The sequence below is a fragment of the Opisthocomus hoazin genome, chromosome 6, assembly GCF_030867145.1.
Source record: "Opisthocomus hoazin isolate bOpiHoa1 chromosome 6, bOpiHoa1.hap1, whole genome shotgun sequence".
NCBI classification, from domain to species: Eukaryota; Metazoa; Chordata; class Aves; order Opisthocomiformes; family Opisthocomidae; genus Opisthocomus; species Opisthocomus hoazin.
In genome coordinates, this window is record NC_134419.1 from 47,910,544 (window position 1) to 47,925,887 (window position 15,344).

General features: G+C 40.9%; 1 protein-coding gene across 1 annotated transcript in view; it reads left to right on the forward strand.

The window, feature by feature from the left end:
- WAPL (WAPL cohesin release factor) overlaps nucleotides 1–15,344 on the forward strand; it is a 163,030-nt gene that overhangs the window by 954 nt on the left and 146,732 nt on the right. Inside the window, exons 2-3 of the mRNA XM_075423027.1 lie at nucleotides 1,146–1,263; nucleotides 7,785–7,912. The gene's annotated coding sequence lies outside the window, so the exon portion shown is untranslated. The remainder of the gene's footprint in view (nucleotides 1–1,145; nucleotides 1,264–7,784; nucleotides 7,913–15,344) is intronic.

A 15,344-nucleotide genomic window follows, 5' to 3' on the forward strand; every position in this document is an offset into this window, starting at 1 on the left:
ACCCTGGCACCCGGCGTGCCCCGTCAGCACCAGGGACAGGCGCCTCGGAGCCGCGGTGGGCGGGGCCGCGGCGTGGCGCGAGCTGCGCGGGGTCCGGGCGGGAACAGACCCCGCCGCGGCGTGGCTGCGGTACGAAGCGGCCGTTTGCAATAGCCCCAGCCTGCCTGCAAGAACTGGAGCTGGGGGTTAGCGTTTCTCATCTTACGGAGCCCGAGGTCTCTTTATTCCAAGTGTGCAGGGTGACTGAGCGCTGACTGGGATGGACGTGGAGTGGGGTCTTTTGGTCTGATACACAGGATGCACGGACCAGGCCAGGAAATCGTGATCGAAATTATTTCTGTATTCATATTTGGCCAAAGTTCATATTCATATGGTTTGTGACTTAGTGGTAGTTGCAAAAATATTCCACTGACAAGTCGGCTTACGTCCCCAAAGCAGACACTGCATCTTGTGAAATGCCTGAATACATTGCTTTTCACGCAGCATTAAAGTTATCAACAGTTACCACAAGACAGTGCAGTTTATATGAAAGGTTTATCAGGTCTAAGGCAATGTGCAAATAGAGTGGATCAATTTTACCATGGATTACAAAACCAAAATCGTTGCAACTTTTTTTCCCTCCCCCCCCAAAAAATATGACAATACAGAAAATAATGGGATGGCTGCTGTGGAAGGAAGAAAAGTGTACCATAGCATTGTGCACAGTCAGTTTTATAGATCACTTAATTTTCAACTGTGTATTACATATCACTTTTTCCAAAATTCATTCATAGCTAAAATTATACATCTCATTAGGGAAAAAAATGTTGATGCTGACAGCATCATATTCAACTTCTCTTTTAATAAAGAAAGCAATTAGAAAATTGATTTTAAACCAGCCATTTGTGGCTACTGATGCCTCAACCCATGGAAATGCCAAAGTATTTTTTCAGAATTGCTTCTTATTACACAATTATCAGAACTATGAACCATTGCCTGCTCGTCTTGAGGTAGCAGTGAAATTGTGTGGTAAAATGTAAGAAATTTACTCAAATCCATTTATTTAAACTCATGTATCTTTAGTTACATATGATGATGCTAACCAACTCTGATGATGATAGATATTTCTCTATCTACCAATTAATGAAAATAATGGATTTTTGCAGGTGGTAACTGTGCAATGAGGTGATATTCAAGGAAGTGATTATTTGATCCCAAAGTTGGTATAACGAAAGACTGAAATATCTATTCCTCTTCTGCCAGAAAGCTTCAGAACTTAAAGAGGTATTTAATTTTTCAACTCTGAATAATGCTTTTGCCATGCTGTAAGCCTCCCTCTTGTGCAAGTTCATACCGTGTTTGCATCAAGACTATCTGGTTCACTTTAGGAAGAATAGGTGGGAATAAATGAGGACAAAATCTGATCTGACTTTCTGTGGCACACGGTTACTTCTCTGTGCTCTGTACTAGTTTCATCATATGCTGTAGGCATGTGCATTTAAAACCCTTCTCAGACCCTCAGTAGTGTGTTTAAAGGGTGGGAATTTTGTCAGAGTCTTTTTTCAGTGGTATCTATGTTAGTGAATGTCAGCGTGAAAATACATGCTTTGTTATTCTTGGAGTTAGCTGTAGCTCTTTGTCATCCTTTGAATTCCTCATTGACTCTGCTGTCTCTTAGATGCTCTCTTTAAATAACAGAAGCTGAAAAACGACCACAAGTAGGTCTGCAGATGAGCAAGCCTTGTAAAGTAGAACAATTGAGGACTGGGGCTGGAAAACATGGTCCAGATGCAGAGAAATTATGTTTATTTTATTATGCATAGAGTGACGATCCATTAGATTATTCCATTCCACATGTGGTATAAAAAAATCGTATTTAGATTTAAGGGCTTATACCTGAATGTTTACAAGGCCTTTAACAACCTAATTTTCTGCTCTCTGATAAACGCATCAGCAAGAATGACTGCAAATTGGCCCATAATCCTGTTCTGATAAGTGGTGTGTCAGTTTTGCTTCAGGATTTGGTTTTGTTTGAAACAGGGTGGAATCCACTATCTTGTGTGTTGCTCATTAAGTCACTCAAGGCCAGGGAGTTTGAAAGCATGGGAGCTCTGCCTGCTCAGCGCTCTGTAAATGAGCCTACAAACATGTTCCCAGAAACTTGTGCCTGTCTTTTGGAGGGACAAAATCCTCTGTTCTCTTCTTCTAGAAAGCACTAGTGACAGTATTGAACTTGCATTTTAAATAGCATTTCAAAAATACATTACTGACCTACCAATGGCTTTGGAATAGTTCAGTGAAACACCTTCAGGATCACCACTTAGTACAGATAGCTGAAGGCTGAGACTACTCTGGCAGGCCATACTGTGCAAACGATCCTATTTGCTTTCTGGAAAGTAGCTTACTGGCAGATTTAGCTGTCCATTTTTCTCTGTGACTCACTCAGCGTGATTTGCTTTTGACCCATGAGTTTCATTCCAGCCTGGGAAATTTCCTTTCTTGAGAAATTCAGATAGCTGCCAAGGGCTAAGCCTGGGTTTTCCAGAAGTCTTTCTCCAAGTCTTTTGTCCTTCCTTCTAATCACAATCTGATCTTCCCAGCTCTTGCATTAGCTGTTCAGCCTCAAATCAGTCACAGAAAAATTGTTTTCCTTGTGAATAAATCCCTTGTTTTTCATTAATTTCTGCAATATAATTTAATTAGGGTTATAAGGCATTTTGGTAAGCTGTCTGCACAGTTTTAGTTAAGAGTAACTGTAAACGGAAGGTACAACCATCATGGATGGAAACATAAAAGAATGATTGGTGCCCAACAAGGCTGGCCTCTTCAGCTGCTGAGGGGTTCCTCACCAATGATGGTGTCAGCAAAATCAGTGTGTAAAGTAAATACACTGCAGCACAAAATATGGACGTGCTTTCTCCCGGGATAATGCTTTTGACATCTGGTCTCATTCCCTGCCCAGCTGAAGGGGTTACAGTTCCAAGTTCAGGAATAAACTAGTGATCAGCGTGGCTTTCAGGGAGCCTCTGCTTGATTATGACCAATGACAAGATATTACCTTTGGTTTTGAAGGGCTGTGTAGGTGTTATTTGTCTATGGTGACTTTGATGTGGCTATTCAGACAGCAGTGCTAACTATGAGAGGAGTGCAGATCCGGGGTGCATTTGCACTGTCATTTACCCAGAGTATAACAGCTCCAGTATATGAGGCCTTTCCATTTGTGATTGCTTATTGCTTAGCAGTTCTGACTTTCACAGTCCTTGACGCATGCTATATAAGGGGGCAGGAGATTCAGTGATCTGTTCCTTCTGTCATTAGCGAATGAATAAGCAATGTGCTTATTCACTGTGCAAAACAACTCACAATTTTCAGTTCCCTTCTGATACAAGACTGGAAGGAATATCTTTTAAATAAGGACTATAGGTATGTCCAGTTAACAATCTGATTCATGTGGGGTTGTAACTTAATTTCTGGCATTGCCAAAAAAAGCTGCTATAGGAATCTCAATATGTTGGATCTTCAGAATTATTTTATTTTGCAGAAATTTTACAGAAAATCTTAGGAAAATGTAGCGAGCACAGCTCAGATGAGAATTGTATGTTTAGAGTGACTCTACTTTGGTAATTTTATCCTTGTAAGACAGCTACTTCGTTCCCATTTTCAGTCGTATTTTACCAGTTTTGCAAAGTTCCTTATGTTGCCCAAACACAAGAGCAAGCAAACAAGCAAACGAAACAATCAAAACGTCAAAGCTGTTACATAGAGTTCAATAAAACATTGTGAGTTTCAAGTCTAGAGTTTTGGTCAAACATAAAGAAGAAGGCTGTCCCTATGGTAACCTCCTTGGACTGTTCCCATCACTTTCCTGAGCTACATTATTAGCATAACGTTCCTAGTACAGGGTAAAGACAAAGTTATGGCAGTAGGTAGTTCAAGATGGACTGGCAGCAGGATGAATCCCAGCAACATAGCTTGACTCATAACCCAGGCTGCTTACATACTTGGGGCCAATCCAGCCTCAAAATGTCGGTGTTGACTACACAATATCCACAAATCTTGTGCTCTGATTTTAGGCAGAAGAAAAGCTAGGATTCTCTTTAAGTTAAAACTTGATCTGTTTTCAGTGAGTTTAGATAAATCTTGGCCTTTTAATTCCAAATCACTGTTCAACTCTAAGTCTTCAGTTGTAAATGCATGCTCTTTGTATGAAGGGAAAGGAGTTGTGAATCTCTTCCCACCTGTTTCGCTCAATATCTCTCTGCATCTCTCAGTCGAAGGCTGATTAATCCATCATCGCATCTTCCTTAAAACAGGCACTACTAATGCTCTGTTTGAGTGTGGAAAAAAGGTTACATTTTGCAACCTTTATGCAAAACCTTCCTAATTTTGCCTTGCAGCTCTCCAAGAGTAAATTATGGCCCCATTTACAGATAAACTTGGGCACCGCAGTAAATTAAATTGTCAGGTCACAGAGGGAGTTAGTGCCATACTCTGACTGAGAATGGATTATCTTTGATACTTACCACAAAATAGTGTCAGATGAGTCTTGTTCAGTTTGATTACTTCGTGCCTCGATCTGATGATTTGTTCAGTTGAGCCTACTGATTTATTGAGACAATTTTGTGACATCCGAAGACCAGGATAAACTTAGCTGAGAAAACCATGAGCCAGTTGGCTCTTCCAAAGAAGGGCTTAACTCAAGCACCACTTTTCCTTGAGCACTAAAAAAATGTGTGAGCATTAAAATATGCATTCCTAGAGGCTTTTAAAAGAGGTATTTATAAAGGAATATATGGACTGTAGATTATCCAAATGAAGAAAGACTGCCCAGCTCACCTACCATAACAAACTGGAATTAGCAAATATTTTGCTGTGCTGCTGATAGATTCAGCGCATCAAAGCAGTAAAGGAGGAGCAAAATGACCCGCACTTTTCTGAGAATTTTTCATTTAGCAGTAAATAGAACATGTGAACTGACTCAGTCGCTTTTCTGACAGTGGCCTACAAGTAGTGCTTTGGCCAGTTTGTAGTTGCAGGTAAAGATAATGGTTTTAAAATAAATTTGGCAGCCACTGGAGAATGACTGCTGGTATATGTTTTTTTTCGAAGGGTACCATCTTGGTGCCCCACTTTTCAACATCCCACAGAATTTTTCCTGGTCCTTGAAGCACAAAATAGATTTGTTTAATGCCACCACCTGAACCGATAACCTGGAGTAAGCTATTATTGTAGCAGTATGTCTGTTAAAAGAGAAATAGAACAAACTGGACTGAAACCCGAACCCAGCAGTTTTCATTTAATACATTTGTGCTAGCAGTCTGTCCTACCAGTTACATAAATCTACACATAAGAATATGTGCAAAAGCAAACATTTGCTATTCAACATCAGTTGACTATAGCCAAATGCTCCAACAAAATACGGTGACAGAAACAGAACTGCTTCAGATAAGGACTTGGCTATTTAATAATGATTTAACCAAAGTCGTCTCAGTTTTCATTCACACATTCTTTCATTCCTTTCTTAGTGTTTTTGGTTGTGCTGGGAATAAGGGAGAAAATGAACTTCAACCAAGAAGGACAGGGTGAGGGAATGTGCTAGCTGGCTTAGCTGGATTCTCCCAAGTGGTATTTTTTTCGTATTTGAAAGGTGTGTAGGAACATTGTTTCTCAGTTGAGAAGGAGAAAGGTTAGGAATGTGTTGATGGCCAGAAGCGAAATGTACAACTCATGTAAGATGGGAACTGACATATTGGCTGTGTAATTTGCACTTGCACAAAGTTTTTACACAGTAAGCAGAATGAAAGACTGGTAGAGAAAGGCACACCACGTCAAGAAAAAGTTCTTGACTACCTCAATTCAATCACAATAAGTAAAATAAACAAATGAATTTAATATGTATCTTTATTGGCAATTTCAATAATAAATAGTTTGTTTAGGGTCAGCCAAGTTTCCAACTGAGTTTCAGTGGCCTAGGGGAGGGTGAGTGGGATACAAATTCAGGATCATGTTATATGAGTAACCTGATTCAATTCCCCCATGTTTAGAGGAATGCACGAGTTAACAAGAACAGAGCTCCCAGACAAGTCAGCAGGAATGTCTTATTCCTTATTCCATTTATCTTATTTTGTTCCTCAGCCCTTTCCTTTACAAATTGGATATTAGCTGCAAAGGGACTGGAATGAAAGTTCCAATGAAATATGTGCTCCATGATGAGCTTTCTTCTTTTGATGAGACCTTGCAAACTGAGATCAAGTAAAATATTAATGGTCAAATTATAACTAACTGAAGTCAAATAATGCTGCTGGAACCAATGTTTCTTAAGTAGAACCAAGCCACTAGCCCTTGGAGGGAGGAAGCAGAGAAAGGCAAGTGCCTACAAGTTAGTCATATGTTGAAACAGAAACATTATGGTGTCTGGACTTGTGAAATCAACTGATGTTTTGAGTGTAATTTGCACTGAATATGTAATAGTTGTGACTGTTGCATTAGTACTTAGGCTGGGACTTTCAAATAGCTTCAGTTGCTGAAGTGCAATTGAATATCCTTTGCACGAGCAGGGTCCTTTTTCAAAGCTCTGTCTCCAGTCCTGAAAGATGAAAAACAGGGGAAGAAATACTAGTATTGTGAAAACCTTAAGCAAGTAGGCAACTAATCACTAAGGCACAAAGTGCTTAGTAGGGAGTGTTGCTTTATTGCCATAGGACTGTTTGTTTTAACATTTTTAACTGTCAAATTCAGAACTGATTTGAGATCCCTGTGAAGGGCTTTAACTACCATGATTTTCTGTTCAGAGAATCTTCCTTAAATAGTGGATGAGAAATTACGTCTCTCTGAAACCCACTTTCCATCAGGATACACCTCATATGGCCGAAGCATTATGCTCTAAGGCCTTACTGCTATCATGCCATTCCTACCTGTATGGCTGTTCTGGTAAGGCATGTGGTCTTGCCCATATTCTGGCAAAAGAAATGCACTGATCTTATCTAAAACCAAAATCCTAGGTTTCCCAGAAATGGGTTCTGATGGTGTTGGACAGTCAGCTGTGTCATTTGGAAAACTCCTGCAATAATTTTATTTTTAAAAGCTGGAATTCAGGCAGCTCACACTATTGCCTTGTGCATCACCTGCTCTAATAAGCAATTGCCTTTGTGCTGGGACACAGTAAAAATGGAACAGGTTCAGCTGTGGTGGGGTTTCTTTCTATTTCAGGAAACAGCACAATGAAGGGAAGCTGCAGATGCAGCTCTCTAATGCATGCTGCGGCCTCCTTAGCTCTGTCTCTGAAATTGCTATGGTATGGCTCCTACACGTAAGAAAAAAATAAAGGAGGGTTGAGTCAGTGAAAGAAGCAAGGAGAAATGTGTCACAAGATGGTAACTCTAAGTTCCTTTTCTGACAGTGGCCCACAATGGGAAAGAGAAGAGGCATGTTTCATATGAAGTTACTGTGTTTTGCAACACTTCAGGATTCCCTCGCTTATTTACAGTCACTTTATTTTGATGCAGTGCTAATGAGTACTCTGAATGTACTCTGAACTGTGTTTTCTTTTTTGCTTCCTTTGCCTTTGGCCATCCTCTACTGTGACAATTTGGGGTAAAGCAAGAATTAAAGTGGATGTGATTTGTTGAAATGGAGTTTCACATGATGTTTCATGGAGTTTTCATGTTTTGAATTCCTTCAGTTGAAATAAATGGTCTCTGCAGTGCCCAAAGAGAACAGCTTTTACTGCATGATACTTATTCTTCATCTGGCTGAACATGATGATGTCAGGACCTGAAAGTTTGGTGTGTTTTTTTCTTTTTCAGAGGAATGAATTTCAGAAGTAATCTATGCAGTGAATATGACCAACCATGGAGCTGCCTGATGCTACTACCTCAGCTCTGTCCTTCATCAGATGAATTTCTCTTCTTACTTCACTGAGCAGCAGCAGAAAGTGAGTTTTAACCAGTGCATCTGGAAAACAGCACTTCGAATAAGATGTATCAATACACATTAAGGGTTCTGCCATGTGCTTCTGTTACTCAGAGACTTCAACTGAGGACAGCAGCATCAAAAGGATTCGTATTTTTAAGTAACAGTTGGAGGGTTATTATCAACCCAGATTCCATCTGTTTGCATGCTAAGGTGGAAGTATACATGGTTTCTTTAAAAGCCAGGAGGGGGCTGTGTTGAATTAATGCTAGCTTTGGCACATGAGGGCATTGGGGACTGTTTGGAAAGGGGTCCTAGAAGTGTGAACTAGTGAGAACTAGAAGAAGATGGTGATACTGCTGGGAGGGCTTGAAAGCCAGGCTGCTCCAGGATTGTCTCTGGGATGAGTGACAAGGAATGTTTGACTGCAGGATCTGCCTGATAGAAGGGAGCGGAGACCTGGGCTTATGGGTACTCAGGAGATCAGGGTTACAAAGAGAAGTCAGATGAGAAACAGCTATTTCATTCCAAGTCCTTGGAAAGAGTAAGTGGAGGCCTGCCCTCTGGCCCCATGGATTAACGAGCAAAGAGTTGACTGTTCTCTCGTTGCTGGGAGTAGGGAAAATGAGAAGAATCTCATGTGGACTGAGCTGAGCAGGCTCTCTGCAGTTTGCACAACAGAATGAAGGTGAGCAATAGCATTGGAGAAGAACTTCTAAATTCAGTTCTGAAACTTTTGGTTAAAAAAGAGGAAAACAATCTTTGTTGGTTTATTTTTAAACCTGTTTTTCTTATTTTCCTTTCTTCAAGTGACCTTGCACAGCAAGTATAATATAGACAAATAAGTAGTGTTGTGACTCAAAACATTAAGGTATACTCTGTTCTGTGGTTATGTGTTTACAACTATGACCAGTCTAGTGTATGTTGATGCTGCCTGAAGTCTGATGGAGAGCTGATTTTCTCAGAAAGTCACAGCTCAGCACTGGGCAGTTACCTTAGAGAATCCAGTGCACTGTGGTAACAGCTACATGCTCTAGGCACTAGAAATGCTTCTATAATTTTTGAAGAATGTGTTCTTATTCTTTCCTTCATTCCTTCCTTTTATAGCTGAGATTTAGTGTATTCTTAACACTTGTTGCAGTTCAGACTTTGATGAATTGCCCTACTTAAAATCCTTTGAGATTAATGGAGCTCTTTTGTGCATGAAAGTAGAACTTGGCCTTGAAAAGGGTAGCCCATGTCTGGGCAGAACAGAAACAACAATGTGATGTTCAGAGCAGGCTGCACCACCCAGTTTTGTCTGATTTTCATTCTAGGAAATATCCAGGGAAGATTGTGAAAATCTTGTTGGTTTGATTTTGTGGTGCTACATCCTGTTAATGTTGCCCTTGTTTTCTGGATGACACTACTGGTTGATGACTCCTGTCTTCCATTGACGATTTTTGCCCCATTAATAGAGCAGATGTATTGGGTTTGCATGGCAAGGTTTTAGTAGTGGAGGAGGGGCTACAGGGGTGGCTTCTGCGAGAAGCTGCTGGAAGCTTCCCCTGTGTCTGATAGGGCCATGGCCAGCCGGCTCCAAGATGGACCCGCTGCTGGCCAAGGCTGAGCCCATCAGCAACGGTGGGAGTGCCTCTGGGATAGCATAGTTAAGTGGGGGGTTGGAAACCCCAGCAACTTCAGCCAGAGAAAGGAGTGAGAATATGTGAGAGAAACAATTCTGCAGACACCAAAGTCAGTGAAGAAGGAATGGGAGGAGGTTCTCCAGGCACCGGAGCAGAGATTCCCCTGCAGCCCTTGGTGAAGACCCTGGTGAGGCAGGCTGTTGTCCCTGCAGCCCATGATGGCCCACAGTGGAGCAGGTCTCCACCTGCAGCCCAGGGAGGTCCCCAGACCAGAGCAGGTGGGTGCCCAAAGGAGTCTGTGAACCCCTGGCAAGCCTGCGCTGGAGCAGGCTCCTGGCAGGACCTGTGGAGAGAGGAGCCCACGCTGGAGCAGCTTTGCTGGCAGGACTTGTGACCCCATGGGGGACCTACATTGGAGCAGTTTGTGAAGAACTGCACCCCGTGGGAAGGACTCACGTTGGAGCAGTTCGAGGAGGGCTGTCTCCCATGGGAGTGACCCCACGCTGGAGCAGGGGAAGAGTGTGAGGCGTGCTCTCCCTGAGGAGGAAGGAGTGGCAGAGGCAAAGTGTGGTGAATTGACCGCAGCCCCCATTCCCCGTCCCCTTGCACCGCTCGGGGAGAGGAGGTAGAGAAAATTGGGAGTAAAGCTAAGCTCAGGAAGAAGGGAGGGCTTGGGGGGAAAGTGTTTTAAGATTTGGTTTTATTTCTCATTATCCTACTGTGATTTGATTGGTAATAAACTAATTTTCCCAAGTCAAGTCTGTTTTGTGCATGACAGTGATTGTTGAGTGATCTCTCCCTGTCTTTATCCACAAGCCTTTCATCTGATTTTCTCTGCTCCACTTGAGGAGGGGGAGTGATAGAGTGGCATTGGTGGGCACCTGGCATCCAGCCAGGGTCAACCCACCACAGCAGAAAACCCTGAAAATGATTCTACTGTCTGTTTGACTTTGACTTCAAGGGACAAGCCTTACCTATGAGGGCTCAGCCTTCTTTCAAGGATCCCTCTCTCACATCATCTCCTGTTAATTAGTTGCTTCTCCCCATAGATCTATTTCAGCACCTTCTCCACAGATAGTTTTCCTTTTTGCTTACGTACCATAAAGCAAAATTTGATCCAGTGCTTTTTAATATTCAGCTTCCTCAAGGGAATACGTTATTACATATCAGGCTCTTTGATCAAAGAATGTACGCAGTTGCATGATACTTATTTTTATTACTTAGATTTTACCATATGAAAGCTTGATTCTACTTGACTCATGCTACAAAGTAAAATACACCTGTAAATGATAACTACAGTCAGCTTGGTGGGCGTCTGTGAATTATTTCTGTTGAGTAACTCCTGTTGAGAAGATTAATTGCTACATATCTCTTATCCACTTCACTAACAATCTCTGACTTTCATATGTAATACTATAGTTTAGACTTTTTGATAATCATATAGTAAAAGAAGAAAATGTGAACAACGGAAAAAAGAAATTGTATTTCCAGTTGTAAATCTTGGAACAAACTGCAAAAGCTATATGAGAGTAGCCTCATAACGATGAAGAGAATATTATCTCTATTTTACAGGTAGAAATACTGAGACATGAGACTATGAAGTAATTTTCCCAAGGTCACACAGAAAATGTGGAAAAAACCAAAAACAGAATCTTGGACTTCTGATTCCAACTTTTGTGCATTTTCTCAGGAGTATCCTCCTCTTTGTAAGGGTTTTGTTATACTAAACTACTGCTTTCTACATCAAATCACAGTAGACTTAATAACAATACAGTTTGCAGCCCAGCTCAGTATTAACCTTGGCTTTAAAAGATGGGAAACTTAGGAAATTTATTAATGTACAGTTCCATGGAGTTAGGAGCAAATACTAGACTGGAAAAATATTTTTTAAAATTCAGTAACTTTTAGTACTGACCTAACATACTCTTAGGTCCTTCATTTCAGTTGTGTGCCCTGAGGGGCTGCGTAAATGCTTATGCACATGATTCACTTTAGGCATCTGAAAAACTTTAGAAAAATCCATTATACCATTCCAAAGGGTGCATCTGGGCATGTGTAACACATTTTGTAAGTACTGGGGCTTTTGAAGGAAGTGCTGTTACATTAAAGGTACAATCACTTTCTGTGTGACCCTTCAGGCATGGCACTGTGTGGAAGGGTATGGATTTTCTATTCTATTTTTCCAGTCAGTGGCGACCATATACCACTTGTAAGTATGCCTGTAAGTGTCCCATGGCCTGTTCAGGAAATGTCCTTTATGAAACTTTACATGTGAGAGCTTGTGCTATCCAATGACATAGTCAGATTTTTCTGTCTGTTTCTGAACCATCTTCTTGTACACATGTGGAAGTTGCAGTGAAGTCTAAATGTGGAGGGAAATGAATAATGGCTTTGTTTTTACATTGTGGGTAAAACATGGTTCACAAAAGATCCCCTTAGCAATGTTTTTACATATGTGTTGTTCATTTTTTAGTGGGTGAAGCTAATTATTCAGAACAAAGTAGAATGCTGAAGTTTGACGATGATACTGAGAGCAGATTCTTTGTGGAGAGGAAGAAGCACAAATTCATATAATGCAACACACACTGCATCTGCGCTGTCGTAAAATTTCGCATTACTAAAGTAGGAGGTAACCATCTCCAGGATAAACTGTAATATTAGAAAATCACATACGACTCCGTAAAAGAAAACATCAGACAATAATGGATTAGGAGGCACATGATGAGCTTTACTTTCAGGTTATGTCTGTGTTTGAGTGCTGAGACAGTTTAACCTGAGCTGCAGCTCACTCTGCTCTACAGCATACCTAAGGCTTGACTAAAGCCTGATAAAGTTAAAAAGGGTATTTCTACAAATTCTACTTATCTTTCAAGTTACAGTCAGCATCAGAAGACCCACTTATACCGGTTTTGCTGTGAATTTCTGTGCTTCTGAGTTACAGATCTGATGGATTATGACTGAGTATGTATTGTAGTAGCCCAAATGAAAGTGGGTCTTAAAAAGTTCTCCCACATAAAGTCTCCTTGGCAAGGGTTGGTTAAAATTTTCCTGAAAATGAACAAAAAATCTTTGGTACTAGATTTGCATCAATAGTGCTGTTTGTGTAATTTTAAAAAGAAAAAAACAAACAAACAGAAGGATAGGGAGGAAAAGCTTCCTGTAAAGAGGGTTGAATCGCTTTCCATTCTTCCCAGCCACTGATCCTACTATTTACCCCCAGTTTCAAGTGAATCTTAATCTTGAGAGCCAATTTCATCACCAAAAAGTGTTTGTAGGTAATATGCAAACCAAGCATCGTGAGGCCAGCTTTGTATTCTAATGTCATGAGATCCTGACATCTCTATACACAGTGAGGTGATATCAGTTTTTGGAAAATGCGCGAGCATTTTCCTATGCTGACGTGACTCTTGCAGCATTTGCTTTGCTCTGTGAGCCAGGTACATAGAATGCCTGTGCTGTGTCTCCAGCACAACCCTGCTTCTGCCAGCACTCCTGTAACTAAAAGAAGTATTTTCCTACAAAAAAAAAAAATTCTTACTACTGTTTGTGCTTTGTATTAGACTGTTAGGGCTAGTTTTGCTCTAGAGAAACTTCGCTGGCTTTCTTAAGCTTGCACTGATGATCAACTCAGTCTGCTGTCCTTAAAAGGGATGTAAATAGGACAACTTATAAATCTTGGCAACTGTGAACTTTGCATGAGTTTGAAAATGAGCATTTATGCTATGAATTTGATGGGGTAAGGAAGGAATAGTGATCTTTTAATTCTACATGAAATGTTTATGGGATTGTGACCCGTGTCCAGGGTTGCTAGGAATGTCAGTACTAATATCTTATTTCTTTGTTTTAAGACTGCTTTTATATAAACCTACTTATAATATGGGACTCCTTATGTACCTATGACGTTAACAGCTGCAAGGCTACAAGCACAAGTGTTTGAACTGAGATACCTGTTGCTCAGTCACTGAAATACCATTGTCTGATACTAACATTCTTCGCAGATAACGGCCCTCTCTCAACAGACCCCTGTGGAAACAGTGGTTTCAGAAGGAGTGACAGACAGATGCGCTGTCAGAGTTACTGAGATGGTAATGTCTTTCACTGAGGGATCAGAGGAAGAGGGCAGCACTTCTTGGAATGGCCTAAGTAAAAAATGGCACCAGTCACACTGAGGAAAATGAGAACACATGCAACTCACCAATGTTACGCCCTGAAGAGCTGTAGAATCAGCCAAAAAGCATTGGAGGTGCCTTTGATTTTTTCTGAATGTCAGACTTGCTGTTGGTTTTGCATATGACTTCAAGAAAAATATTCTTTGCTACTCTGTCTTATCTGAGAATGTGTGAAAATCTACAAAATGTCACATGCTGTGATGACACTTTTTAGTTCAGTGGTGGATGCGAAACAATTTCCAAAAGTATGGAAAATGAGGCTGTAACCTGCAAAACGTAGGGACTAAGATCCCTGGCGGTATGTGAAAACTGGAAAGATTGGCAACTTGTGACTGCTGCCTTTTGCAGTACTTTGATCTTCACTTGCAACAGCCTTTTGTTACGCTGGCTCTTGGCACCTGCTTTGCGGGACCACCAGTAGTGACCAATTGCTCAGCAGTTTTGCAGAATTGCTTGGATGATCAGACCAAACATTTTCTCTTGTGACTCAAGTCTGAATTTGAGCTCAGGTCCATGGAGGTGAAGAGCTTCTCTGTTAACTCACAGCACTGCTTGCTATTGCCTTTGGCAGCAGGCTGCTCTCTGAAGAGCTGCTGTAGGACAAAAGGCCAAAGGGAAACGCCTCAGTTTCGCCCTAGTCCTTTTACACCTCCAAGTCACTGGAACATACTCAGGTGCATGGTAAACTACAGGCAGTCTCTCCAGTGCAGAACAGGCTGTACAGTTGACTTTAACTGAAACATGAATCATCTCAGTCCTAAATTATTTTAATCCAATCAGTCATCTGTGTTAAAGGGTGTAAAGAGACAGCGAAGCGGAAAGAATGGCTGCCAAGTAGAGGATATAGGATACAAATAAAGCTGCTATGATGAAGCTGAAATATGAACTAATAATGATTTATTCCAAATGCCACTGGGGTTACAGTGTGAATCACTTGGAGACATATTCAGGTGAAATGAATTTTGTAGGCTTTCTTTCTGAATTATTTTTATAGTGTCAGGAGAGATGAAGGGAAGGCAAAGCTGTTAGTTACACAGGGAGAACACACAAGAGTTTTGAAGTGCTCCCAAACAAATTCTTCCTAATTAATATGTGCTTTTCAAGCCTCTTGTAAGCAGACGAGCACAAACAGCTGTAGTTCTTTTTATAGATACAAACTAATCTCTAGTGCATGTTGGAGTTGAAGGATATAGAGGACAACATGCTGTGGGTTCGTAAGGCTTTTCTAGCCATAGAAGTATGCTTTTTATACCCTCCAAAAGTGGAACAGAATGCAGAATAGTGCAGATTATAGTCTGGAACAGTGTTACTTGGGAACAAAATCATGACAGGAGGAAAGAGTCTAGCTTGTAATGATACGTACCATGCACTTCTTATTAACACAGGAAACAGCATGTGTGAGTTTTGACCTATTTTCTTTACAGGTTCAGCCTTTCATGACCTGTATAAAATGGGCAGCATTTGCTAGCATTTCTTCCCAATTTTCACTAGTGTGAATGGCCTTCACACCGAAGGATGGAAAGAATTATGTGCTTCATGTTTTTAAGTAAATTTAAAAGCCTAAGCAATAAGTTGTAATAAAATTCTTTAGACTTGATTAGTATCTTTGAACATACTTCCTGTTTGAAGATGACATGATATGTTTTCTCCCTTCTTTCTC